The sequence below is a fragment of the Pseudophryne corroboree genome, chromosome 7 (assembly GCF_028390025.1).
Source record: "Pseudophryne corroboree isolate aPseCor3 chromosome 7, aPseCor3.hap2, whole genome shotgun sequence".
Taxonomy (NCBI): Eukaryota; Metazoa; Chordata; class Amphibia; order Anura; family Myobatrachidae; genus Pseudophryne; species Pseudophryne corroboree.
Window position 1 is genome coordinate 417593161 of NC_086450.1, and position 11096 is coordinate 417604256.

Sequence of the window (11096 nt, forward strand, 5' to 3'; positions counted from 1 at the left end):
TATCCGGAGATTCCCAAGCCTTTTCGCACAATTCACTCAGTTCAAATGAGGAAGGAAAGATGACTTCAGGCTTTTTCCCTTTATACATGTGTACCCTCGTGTCAGGGACAGGGGGTTCCTCAGTAATATGCAAAACCTCTTTAATGGCAATAATCATGTACCGAATACCTTTTGCCACCTTCGGCTGTAATTTTGCATCTTCATAGTCGACACTAGAGTCAGTATCTGTGTCGGTATCTGTGTCATCGATCTGGGATATGGTGCGCTTCTGAGACCCCGAAGGACCTGGCGCCCCAGGGACAGGCATGGACTGGCTACCTGACTGATCCCTAGCTTCAGCCTTGTCTAACCTTTTATGCAATAGATTGACATTTGTATTCAAGACATTCAGCATATCCACCCATTCCGGTGTCGGTGTTGCCGAAGGCGACATGACATTCAAGCACTCCCCCTCCACATTAAGCGAGCCTTCCTCGTCAAACATGTCGACACACGCGTACCGACACACTTCACACACACACACAGGGAACCTCTTTTCTGAAGACAGTATCCCCTTCAAGGCCCTTTGGAGAGACAGAGAGAGAGTATGCCAGCACACACCCCAGCGCAATGACCCTGGAGACCAACACAAAATGTTTTTCCCCCAGCTGCGCTGTGTAATATGTTATCCGCCAATTATGTGCCCCCCCCCCCCTCTCTTTTAAACACCCCTTCACCGTGTGTAAGCAGGGGATAGTCCGGGGAGCTTCCTCTCAGCGGTGCTGTGGAGAGAAAATGGCGCTGGTGAGTGCTGAGGGAGAAGCCCCGCCCCCTCGGCGGCGGGCTTCTGTCCCGCTCAAAATTACTAAAATATGGCGGGGGCTCTTTTATATACATGTACAGTGCCCACCTGTACATGTATATTGTCTTTTGCCATAATAGAGGTGTTATATTGCTGCCGAGGGTGCCCCCCCCCCCCCCCTGCGCCCTGCACCCTTACAGTGACCGGAGTATGTGAGGTGTATGGGAGCAATGACGCACAGCTGCAGTGCTGTGCGTTACCTCAGTTAAGCTGAAGGCTTCTGCCGCCTGACGTCTTCTGACTTCGGTTCTTCTGGCTCTGTGAGGAGAACGGCGGCGCGGCTCTGGGGGTGGACGCCCAGTAAGAACCTGAGTTCACCCCCTCTGGAGCTAATGGTGTCCAGTAGCCGAAGAAGCAGAGCCTATCTTAGACAAGAAGGTCTGCCCCTCTCTCCTCAGTCCCTCGATGCAGGGAGCCTGTTGCCAGCAGTGCTCCCTGTAAAAAAGTATTAAAAAATCCAAACAAAAATGCTTCTAGGCAGAGAACTCAGGAGAGCTCTCTGCAGTGCACCCATTCTGCTCTGGGCACAGTGTAAAACTGAGGTCTGGAGGAGGGGCATAGAGGGAGGAGCCAGTGCACACCCAGAGTCCAAAGCTTTCTTAAAGTGCCCTATCTCCTGCAGAGCCCGTCTATTCCCCCTGGTCCTTACGGAGTCCCAGCATCCTCAAGGACGTTAGAGAAATAAGATTTTAAACCTACCGGTAAATCTTTTTCTCCTAGTCCGTAGAGGATGCTGGGGACTCCGTAAGGACCAGGGGGATAGACGGGCTCCGCAGGAGACATGGGCACTAAAAAAGAACTTTAGGTATGGGTGTGCACTGGCTCCTCCCTCTATGTTCCTCCTCCAGACCTCAGTTAGAGAAACTGTGCCCAGAGGAGACGGACAGTACGAGGAAAGGATTTTTGTTAATCTAAGGGCAAGATTCATACCAGCCCACACCATCCACACCGTATAACTTGGGATATACGAACCAGTTAACAGTATGAAACAACACAGCATCAGTCCGAGACTGATCAAAACTGTAACATAACCCTTATGTAAGCAAAAACTATATACAAGTCTTGCAGATGTAGTCCGCACTGGGACGGGCGCCCAGCATCCTCTACGGACTAGGAGAAAAAGATTTACCGGTAGGTTTAAAATCGTATTTTCTCTTACGCCCTAGAGCAGTGATTTTCAAACTTTTTTTTACTCGCGGCACACCGAACTATATTTTAAAATTGCCAAGGCACACCATCAGTTCCCCACAGAAAAGAAAAAACCCACACATTGTCCCTCACAGTAAAAAAAAAATCCACACTTACATTGGCCTACACAAAAAAACACATTGCTCCCCACATAAATCATGTTGCTTCCTACATAAATCCTATTGCTCCCTACATAAATCATGTTGCTCACACATAAAGCAATCACATTTCTGCCCACATAAATCCTATTGTTCCCCACAGGAGAAAAATAACAAATATTATCCCCTTCCTGTCAGCTTTCCTCTTCCCTGTACCTCAGTGGCGGGGGTTCATAGTGGAGTGCTGCGAATACTGAGCAGCGGGTGGTCAGGCAGGTGTGGATGTGGGTGGGCAAGGAAAGCTGTGTATGGAGGCAGGAATTGGAAGATGTGTATTCAGGCGGGTGGGCTAGCTGGGTGGTGAGACGCAGCGGCCGTGACCCATGATATTACACCGCCGCATCTTCAAGGCATAGGTCACAGCTGGAGCACAACTGATCCTCTAAGAACAGCCTGGGCCAACAGTTCACTCTGAAGGTGCAGGAAGCTGCTCTGGCTCCGCGGCACACCTTGCAACTGGTTGCGGCACACTAGTGTGCCACGGCACACTGGTTGAAAAAGCCTGTCCTAGAGGATGCTGGGGACTCCGTAAGGACCATGGGGATTATACCAAAGCTCCCAAACGGGCGGGAGAGTGCGGATGACTCTGCAGCACCGACTGAGCAAACAGGAGGTCCTCCTCAGCCAGGGTATTTATTAATTATTATTTATTAGCAGTTTCTTATATAGCGCAGCATATTCCGTTGCGCTTTACAATTAGAACAACAGTTATAGAACAAAACAGGGCAAAGACAGACATAGCGGTAGGAAGGCCCTGCTCGCAAGCTTACAATCTATAGGGAAATAGGTATTGATACACAAGGATAGATGCTACCTGTTACATAATGTTTCCCCAGATTGCTAGGTTCTTAATGGGTTGTATGATATGATCACCCAGCACTGTTGGAAGACAAAATGTGAGGTTATGGGGACTGTGCAAAGGGAATGTAACTGGATAGGGAAGCAGTGAAGGTTATGTGTGTGGGTCAGGAATTTGGTAGGCTTGTCTGAAGAGATGAGTTTTCAGGGAACGTTTAAAGGTTTGGAGACTAGTGGAGAGTCTTATTGTATGTGGGAGGGCATTCCACAGAGTGGGTGAAGCCCGGGTAAAGTCCTGTAATTTTGAGTGGGAACAAGTAATACATCTGGATGAGAGACGCAGATCTTGTGCAGAGCGGAGGGGTCTGGTAGGGAGATATTTTGAGATGAGTGAGATGTATGATGGTGCAGTTTGGGTAATAGCCTTGTATGTAAGTAAAAGTATTTTATATTTGACACGGTAGAATACCGGTAACCAATGGAGGGACTGACAGAGCGGATCAGCAGACGAAGAACATCTGGCGAGGAAGATTAGCCTCGCAGCTGCATTTAAAATGGATTGAAGTGGTGAGAGCCTATGTTTGGGAAGACCAGTAAGGAGACTATTACAATAATCAATGCGGGAGATGATGAGTGCATGGATCAGAGTTTTTGCAGTGTCTTGTGTAAGATAAGGGCGTATTTTGGATATGTTTTTAAGGTGCATGTAACATGATTTAGAGACAGATTAAATGTGTGGAACAAACGACAGTTCAGAGTCAAGGATGACACCTAGGCAGCGAGCTTGTGGGGTAGGGTGGATAGTTGCATTGTCAACAGTTATGGCAATATCAGGTTGGTAACTACCCTTAGCTGGTGGGAAAATAATTAATTCTGTTTTGGAAATGTTGAGTTTGAGATGGCGAGATGACATCCAAGATGAAATGGCAGACAGGCATCCAGTGACACGAGCCAATACAGATGGTGATAAATCTGGGGAGGATAGGTAGATTTGAGTATTATCAGCGTACAAATGATACTACAATCCGAAGGAGCTGATTAGTTTACCAAGAGAGGAGGTATAGATTGAGAAAAGCAGAGGACCTAAGACTGAGCCTTGCGGTACTCCAACTGATAGAGGTAGAGAACAGGAGGTAGAATCAGAGAAGCGAACACTGAAAGATCGATTAGATAGGTAGGATGAGAACCAAGTAAGGGCTGTGTCCTGAAGACCTAGGGACTCTAGTGTTTGTATGAGAAGAGAGTGGTCAACAGTGTCAAAAGCAGTAGAGAGATCTAGAAGAATAAGTAGTGTGTAATGGCCTTTTGATCTAGCAGTGACCAGATCATTCACTACTTTGGTCAGTGCCGTCTCCTTGGAGTGTTGGGCACGAAAGCCTGACTGAAGTGTGTCCAGTAAGTTGTGGGAGTTGAGAAAGTGTGTAAGGCGAGTGTAGGCAAGTATCTCAAGTAGCTTGGAGGGACTGGATAGCTGAGAAATGGGACGGTAGTTAGAGAGTGTGTTTGGGTCAGAGTTGTGTTTTTTCAGAATGGGAGTAATCACTGCATGTTTAAACAGAGATGGAAAGATGCCAGTAGAGAGAGAGAGATTACAGATTTTAGTTAAGGTTGGGATAAGCACAGGAGACAAACTTTTGCTGACCTGTGAGGGTATAGGATCAAGAGGAGAGGTAGTGGAGTAGGAGGATGAAAAGAGTGTTGATACTTCATCTTCACTTGTAGGATCAAATGAAGAGTAAGTGCCAGAGGGTTCAGATAGGGATTTGAGCAGGTCACTGGCTGAGTTAGAGCATACCATTTCATCTCGGATTTTATCAATCTTATCCTTGAAGTAGGAAGCAAGTTCTTGTGCACTGATAGTAGCTAGTGGGGGAGGTGAGGGAGGGTAAAGAAGTGATTTAAATGTATTAAAAAGTCGTTTGGGGTTGGTGGCATGAAAAGAGATGAGAGATTGGAAATATGTTTGTTTGGCAGTGTCCAGGGCCTGACGATAGGAGTGGTAGGTAGTCTTATATGTGAGAAAGTCACTTGGATTCTGAGATTTCCGCCACTGACGTTCTACCTTACGTGACAGTTTTTGTAGGTGTCTTGTTGATTTAGAGTGCCATGGTTGGCATCTAAGCCTACGTGGAGTGTGATGGGTAGCTGGAGCAACTTCTTCAAGGGCACTCTCTAGGGTCTGGTGCAGGTGGGATACAGCAGTGTCAGGTGTGGTGAATGTAGAGATTGGTGAGAGACGTTGTTGCAGAGAAGTGGAAAGTTGTTGAAAATGTATATTGTTAGTATTTCTGCGTGTTAAAAGGAGGCTTGCTTGGTTTTAGTGTCCTAGAATTTAAAGTAATAGAAGAGATTGTGAAGGTGATCAGGTTGTGATCAGAGAGAGGGAAAGGAGTGTTAATGAGTTGGGAAACTGAGCAGAGCCTGGTGAACACAAGATCAAGGCAGTGGCCCTCCTGGTGAGTAGAGGAGTCGGACCATTGGGTTAGGCCAAGAGAGGAGGTTAGAGAGAGGAGTTTGGATGCATGAACAGATTGTGGACTGTCAAGAGCTATATTGAAATCGCCCATAATGATGGTGGAGATGTCAGAGGATAAGAAGTGTGGGAGCCAGGCAGAAAAATCTTCTAGAAATTGTTGTTTAGGTTGCCCAGGAGGGCGATAGATAGCTGCAACATGCAGAGAGAAGGGGGTGAAAATCCTGGTAGAGTGAACTTCAAATGATGTGAATGCGAGTGATGGAACCTGAGGTAGAACAGTGTATGTGAAAAACTGTGACAGTAAGATTCCAACCCCACCACCTTTACTATTATTAGGCCTAGATGTGTGTGTGAAGTGGAAACCACCGTGTGACAGTGCTGCAGGGGAGGCCGTGTCTGATTGTGTGAGCCATGTTTCTGTTATAGCCATCAGATTAAAGTTGTGAGATATGAAGAGGTCATGGATGGATGTTAATTTGTTGCAAACATAGCTTGCATTCAATAAGGCACATTTTAGTGACTTGGGAGACACACGTGATATTTATGAGGTTAGATGGATTTCTATGTTGTTTTGAGACAGCTGAGTGTGAGAGGGAAAGGTGGTTGGGGCCTGGATTTGGTGATATGTCACCAGCTAATAAAAGCAGAAGAGTGAGATAAATATTGGTGGATGTTTGCGAGTGTTTATTCTGGTGGCCAATTGTGGTTGTCAAAGTACTTGCAGAAAAGTAAGTATAAAGCTCATAAGTGGTTAGAAGAGGGGAGTGGAGAATAGAAGCTGTAATGTGCACAGAGGGGTGAGTTTCAGGGTGAGTGTAAAATGTGTGAAATTTGGTGAGAATTCCATGAACAGAAATAAGAAACAGTCGTTTGATGAACATGCTGTGGTTGTTTGTGTTTTCTTGGGTTAAAGTGGAGTAGGAGTAAGTTGTAAAAGTTACCTTTCCTTGATGTTGTTCAATTTTTTTTCAACTGTTTTTTTTTTAACTGTTCGGATAACACACTTCTTAAATCCACACTTATTAAAATCCACGCAAGCTACCCCCAGCAAGCTGACCCCTTAACTAAATCTAAAGAAATACTGTCTCTGATTAAGAATAGGCCCTACCTCTGAACATTTGGTCACCTGATTGAAATGCTAATTGATCAAAGAACAAATTGCACAGGGTGGGTAATCAGACAAAAACTACTCTAGCTATCCACAATAAATTCAATCACATACATAGGAAATGGCAAGAAAAACATCACATACATTTAAACATATGAGGTGGATTGCTAGCAGCATGTGTGTCAATCTGAGCCTGGTAGTGTAATAGCAATGATTTCACATACATTTAAACATATATCAAACTTGTAGAACTTTGCAAAGGTGTTTGAACCCGACCAAGTAGCAGCTCGGCACAGTTGTAATGCCGAGACCCCTCGGGCAGCCGCCCAAGAAGAGCCCACCTTCCTAGTGGAATGGGCCTTTACCGATTTTGGTAACGGCAATCCAGCCGTAGAATGAGCCTGCTGAATCGTGTTACAGATCCAGCGAGCAATAGTCTGCTTCGAAGCAGGAGCACCAACCTTGTTGGCTGCATACAGGACAAACAGTGCTTCTGTTTTTCTGACCCGAGCCGTTCTGGCCACGTAAATTTTCAAAGCCCTGACCACATCAAGGGACTTGGAATCCTCCAAGTCTCGCGTAGCCACAGGCACCACAATAGGTTGGTTCATATGAAAAGATGAAACCACCTTAGGCAAGAATTGAGGACGGATCCGCAATTCCGCTCTATCCACATGGAAAACAAGATAGGGGCTTTTATGAGACAAAGCCACCAACTCCGACATTCGTCTAGCCGAAGCCAAGGCTAACAACATGACCACTTTCCAAGTGAGATATTTTAATTCCACCGTTTTAAGTGGCTCAAACCAGTGCGACTTAAGAAAACTCAACACCACATTAAGGTCCCAAGGCGCCACCGGAGGTACAAAAGGAGGCTGAATATGCAGCACTCCCTTCACAAAAGTCTGTACTTCTGGGAGAGAAGCTAATTCCTTCTGAAAGAAAATGGATAGGGCCAAAATCTGAACCTTAATGGAGCCTAATTTTAGGCCCAAATTCACTCCAGTTTGTAGGAAGTGAAGGAAACGGCCCAGATGGAATTCTTCCGTAGGAGCATTCCTGGCCTCACACCAAGAAACATACTTCCGCCATATACGGTGAAAATGTTTAGCTGTCACGTCCTTCCTAGCCTTTATCAGAGTAGGAATGACCTCATCCGGAGTGCCCTTTTCCGCTAGGATCCGGCATTCAACCGCCATGCCGTCAAACGCAGCCGCGGTAAGTCTTGGAACAGACAGGGCCCCTGTTGTAACAGGTCCTGTCTTAGAGGAAGAGGCCACGGATCTTCTGTGAGCCTTTCCTGCAGATCCAGATATCAGACCCTTCGCGGCCAATCTGGAACAATGAGAATTGTCTGTACTCCTCTTTTTCTTATTATTCTCAACACCTTGGGGATGAGAGGAAGAGGAGGAAACACATAGACCGACTGGAACACCCACGGTGTCACCAGGGCGTCCACTGCCACCGCCTGAGGGTCTCTTGACCTGGCGCAATACCTCTGTAGTTTCTTGTTGAGGCGGGACGCCATCATGTCTATCTGGGGCAGTCCCCACTGACTTGCAATCTGTGCAAAGACTTCCTGATGAAGTCCCCACTCTCCTGGATGTAGATCGTGTCTGCTGAGGAAGTCTGCTTCCCAGTTGTCCACTCCCAGAATGAACACTGCTGTCAGTGCGCTTACATGATTTTCCGCCCAGCGAAGAATCCTGGTGGCTTCCACCATTGCCATTCTGCTCCTTGTGCCGCCTTGGCGGTTTACATGAGCCACTGCGGTGATGTTGTCTGACTGAATCAGAACCGGTAGGTCACGAAGCAAAGTCTCCGCTTGACGAAGAGCGTTGTATATGGCCCTCAGCTCTAGGACGTTGATGTGAAGACAAGTCTCCTGGCTTGACCAAAGACCCTGGAAGTTTCTTCCCTGCGTGACTGCTCCCCAACCTCGGAGGCTCGCGTCCGTGGTTACCAGAATCCAGTCCTGAATGTTGAACCTGCGACCCTCTAGAAGGTGAGCACTCTGCAGCCACCACAGGAGAGATACCCTGGCCCTGGGGGACAGGGTGATCATCCGATGAATCTGCAGATGTGACCCGGACCACTTGTCCAGGTGGTCCCATTGGAAAGCCCTCGCATGGAACCTGCCGAAGGGAATGGCCTCGTAAGACGCAACCATTTTTCCCAGGACTCGAGTGCAGTGATGCACTGACACCTGTTTTGGCTTCAATAGGTTCCTGACCAGAGTCATGAGTTCCTGGGCCTTTTCTATCGGAAGATAAACCCTTTTCTGGTCCGTATCCAGAATCATGCCTAAGAAGGTCAAACGAGTCGTAGGAACCAACTGTGACTTCGGGTATTGAGAATCCAGCCGTGTTGCTGTAACACCTTCAGTGAAAGTGACATGCTGTTCAACAACTGCTCTCGTGATCTCGCTTTTATGAGGAGATCGTCCAAGTACGGGATCATTGTGACACCCTGCTTGCGCAGGAGCACCATCATTTCCGCCATTACCTTGGTGAAAATCGTCGGGGCCGTGGAAAGCCCAAACGGCAACGTCTGAAATTGGTAATGACAATCCTGTACTGCAAATCTCAGGTACTCCTGATGAGGTGGATATATGGGAACATGAAGGTATGCATCCTTTATGTCCAGGGATACCATAAAATCCCCCCCTTCTAGGCTGGCAATGACCGCTCTGAGCGATTCCATCTTGAACTTGAACCTTTTCAAGTATAGGTTCAAGGATTTTAAATTTAAAATGGGTCTGACCGAACCGTCCGGTTTCGGGACTACAAACAGGGTTGAGTAATACCCCCTCCCTTGTTGAAGCAGGGGAACTTTGACCACCACCTGTTGAAGACACAATTTGTGAATTGCATTTAAAACTATCTCCCTTTCTGGGGGAGAAGCTGGTAGGGCCGATTTGAAAAACCGGCGAGGAGGCACCTCTTCGAATTCCAGCTTGTAACCCTGGGAAACAATTTCTATTGCCCAGGGATCCACCTGTGAGTGAACCCAGATGTGGCTGAAAAGTCGAAGACGTGCCCCCACTGGGGTGGACTCCCTCAGCGGAGCCCCAGCGTCATGCGGTGGATTTTGTAGAGGTCGGGGAGGACTTCTGCTCCTGGGAACTAGCTGTGGTTGGCAGCTTTTTCCCTCTGCCCTTACCTCTGGCAAGAAAGGACGATCCTCGTACTCTCTTGTTTCTATGTGACCGAAAGGACTGCATCTGATAAGGTGGCGCTTTCTTAGGCTGTGAGGAAATATAAGGCAAAAAATTTGATTTACTTGCCGTAGCTGTGGAAACCAGGTCCGAGAGACCTTCCCCAAACAATTCCTCACCCTTGTAAGGTAAAACCTCCATATGCCTCTTTGAGTCAGCATCACCTGTCCATTGTCGGGTCCATAGGACTCGTCTAGCAGAAATCGCCATAGCGTTGACTCTAGAACCCAGTAGGCCAATGTCTCTTTGAGCATCTCTCATATATAAGACAGCATCTTTAATATGACCCAGGGTCAATAAAATGGTATCCTTATCCAGGGTATCAATTTCCGCCGATAAGGTATCTGTCCACGCTGCTACAGCGCTACAAACCCAAGCCGACGCTATCGCCGGTCTGAGTAAGGTACCAGAATGTGTGTAAATGGACTTCAAGGTAGCCTCCTGCTTGCGATCAGCAGGATCTCTGAGGGTAGCCGTATCTTGGGATGGCAGCGCTACCTTTTTGGATAAGCGTGTCAACGCTTTGCCCACCCTTGGGGAGGATTCCCACCGTATCCTGTCCTTAGTCGGGAAAGGATGCGCCATAAGAATCCTTTTGGGAATCTGCAGTTTCTTGTCTGGAGGTTCCCAAGCCTTTTCAAATAACTTGTTCAGCTCACGAGATGGGGGAAAAGTTACCTCAGGTTTCTTTCCCTTATACATGTGTGCCCTCGTGTCAGGGACAGGGGGGTCCTCTGTGATATGCAGTACATCCTTTATTGCAATAATCATATATTGAATACTTTTAGCCAATTTTGGCTGTAACTTTGCATCATCGTAGTCGACACTGGAGTCAGAATCCGTGTCGGTATTAGTGTCTACTATATGGGATAGTGGGCGCTTTTGAGACCCTGAAGGTCCCTGCGACATAGAGGCAGGCAGGGCTTGACTCCCTGTACATTCCCTGGACCCAGCTTTGTCCAACCTTTTGTGCAATAAATTCACATTAGCACTTAAAACATTCCACATATCCAACCAGTCAGGTGTCGGTGTTGCCGACGGAGACACCACACTCATTTGCTCCACCTCCTCCCTAGAAGAGCCTTCTACCTCAGACATGCTGACACACGCGTACCGACACACCACACACTCAGGGAATCCTCTTATCTGAAGACAGTTCCCCCACAAGGCCCTTTGGAGAGACAGAGAGAGAGTATGCCAGCACACACCCAGCGCCAATGACCCAGGAAAAAACACAATATGTTTACCCAGATAGCGCTGTTATCATCTATCTGCGCCAAATTATGTGCCCCCTTCTTTAAACCCTCTTT